The 2,692-nt window shown below is 40.9% G+C and overlaps 1 pseudogene across 1 annotated transcript; it reads left to right on the forward strand.

The window, feature by feature from the left end:
• The first annotated feature begins 1,258 nt into the window (after nucleotides 1-1,258).
• LOC309523290 (transmembrane protein 256 homolog pseudogene) lies at nucleotides 1,259-1,964 on the forward strand (annotated as a pseudogene). The gene has a single exon. The product of its transcript is annotated as a transmembrane protein 256 homolog pseudogene (transcript).
• Nucleotides 1,965-2,692: the final 728 nt, after the last annotated feature.

Consider the following 2,692-nt stretch of genomic DNA (forward strand, 5'->3'; position numbering starts at 1 on the left):
TCCTATTTTAACAAAACCAATAAAAGAGAGCGGCAATACTATTTTCTTGTTTCCCTTGTTCAACTACAATTCCATAAAACAGTGGATTTGTAGGTTCTCATTAATAAAAAATAAATAAAGGGTGCGAGGGGTGGTTGGGATCGATGTGCCTATACTTCTTAATTCCACCCCTGGGCCTTTTCTATACTGAAAATAGTGTCAATTTGTTCCCCTTCCACTGCTGTAAATATTGCTCCCTTAGAAAATAAGTGATTTATTTGACTGGAACAAAATCCATCTTGTGTCTCCAAGTGGTTTAGGGTTGTATGATCTATGTCTGGATTGGCCCACTTAATGCTATTTATTGCTCTATGAATGATATTAAGATGGATTTCTTAAGTCTGGTGGAATTACTTTTTCTTCTTTTGTGCAATTTTTACTTGCCATAGCAAACAAGACTTTGCCCATGTACCCATATAAAATAACTATTATCGTTCTTTTCCTCTGCATTTTTAAAGCATAAATATTATTGGCTTTGAGGCAACAATGACAGAATGTGCTGACATCAGAAAAATGCCAGCTCCAGCCCAACCAGAAGTAAAATGTATAGGGCATATTGAGAGATGGGTGGCAAAGCTGTGCATATGCTTTGTCCTCCCCAGCAGTATATATTGTGGGAGAGTAGCTAGAGGAAGCAGAGAAAAGCTCCAACCAATATTATTTTTTCTATATTTTTTTTTAATTTTGGAGTTTGCTTGTTTATTTTAAATTCAATTTGTAAAGGTCCCTTTAGAAACGAAAAGATACAAACACAAGTTAAGCACACAGTTTGCTTTTAGTTCAACACTTTCTTCATCCATCAATTTTACCCAAAATCACAAAAGTAATATTACAAAGCTTTCACAGTGCACGTTTACATATTCTGCATATACATCTATTCACTCTTCAAACAATGCATTTCCATTGAATTTGGCTTAAAAAACAACAACACATCAGGCTGGAAATATATAACGTTTTAAACCAATGTGTTTTTCCTCTTAAAAAAAGAAAATATATTACTTGGAGAGAAGCCCATATTGCACTAATTCCCAAACAAGACATGGACATAAGGCAGGTGAAAAATTATAGGCCAATCTCGCTCCTAAATAATGATTACAAATTGTTTGCCAGTATATTGGCCAATAGACTTAAAAATGTATTTGGAGAGGAGATTGGAAAGAACCAAACTGGATTTCTACCTGGTAGACAGATGAAGGACAATGTTAGAAATATAATTGATATGGCGGGCGCCGGGGCGTTTTTCTGACGGCTCGTTGCGCTGAGCGGGGCTGCGGCCGTCGGGGCGGCCGCCTACGGGGCTCACGATTTCCGTCGCAGCGACCGAGATGACGACTTGAAAGAGCTCTACGAGATGGCCAACAAATACCACTTCCTCCACAGCCTGGCCCTCCTGGCTGTGCCCCACTGCCGCTATCCCATGATGGCCGGCAGCATCCTGTCTCTGGCCATGGGGATGTTCTCTGGCGCCCTGTATTACCACGCCGTGACAGGGGACCCGATCCTGACCAAGGCAGCCCCGTATGGTGGTTCCCTCCTCATCCTCGGCTGGATCGCCATGGCCCCTTGACACCCCGTTCTGTCCCCATGTGGCCCCCATCTCCCAACGCCAGGGCAGCCAGCCCTGCCCCTCCCTCCTCCCTTAGGCTAGCCAGAAGGGAGCCCTAGGAGAGGAGAGATTTCCAAATGTCAGAGTGGGATCCCTTGAGGTCTTTAGCCCGCCCCGAATGCGTCTCTATCCTGCATCTTGGAATTCCCCGAATGCCGAATCCCTTTTAAAAAAGCCAAGATCCTTCCCCTCCCCCCAAAAAATTGCAACCAGATTTGAGTTTGCGATGGAGGCTTCGAAATGCAATGTCTGATCGGTGCTTTTCAATTGTTGTTTTTTAACTTAATAAATGATGAGAGTGATTTCACTTTTTAAAAAACCCACGCACCTTTTTTTCCTGTGAATATATTTATTCCGTGGGGGGGGGGGGAGAGAAAGAAATATAATTGATATAATGGAATATCTGGACTCCAGGAGAGACAAACAAGCCGCCCTAATGTTTCTGGATGCTGAAAATTTTTTTGATAATGTGTCTTGGCATTTTATGAAAAGAAATTTAGAATTTATGGATATCGGTGGAAAACGTTTAGATGGTATTTGGGCTATTTATTCGGAACAATATGCTAAATTGATAGTTAATAATAACTTCACAGACAAAATTGAGATAACAAAGGGAACCAGACAGGGGTGCCCGCTATCGCCATTGTTATTTATAACAATACTAGAGGTCCTGTTGAGGAAAATAGAAGCAACAAAAGAAATAAAGGGGATTGGTGTAGGCTCAAAAGAATACAAGTATTAGGCCTTTGCCGACGACGTTGTCTTGAATTTAGAACAACCTATGTCCAGTGCAATAGAAGCTTTGAAAAAGATTGACGAGTATGGGCAATTAGCAGGCTTTAAGCTCAACAAAAATAGGACAAAAATATTAACTAAAAATTTGGACAGTAAAGAAATAGGAGAACTACAACAAAAGACAGGTATGTCGATAGAAAAAAAGGTAAAATACCTAGAGTCTGGCGCACATCTAAGAACATAAACCTCTTTAAAGACAACTATGAAAAGGTGTGGAATGAAGTGAAGAGAGATCAGGAGATATGGACTAGA

Source organism: Podarcis vaucheri, assembly GCF_965113315.1.
Source record: "Podarcis vaucheri genome assembly, chromosome: W".
Classification (NCBI taxonomy): domain Eukaryota; kingdom Metazoa; phylum Chordata; class Lepidosauria; order Squamata; family Lacertidae; genus Podarcis; species Podarcis vaucheri.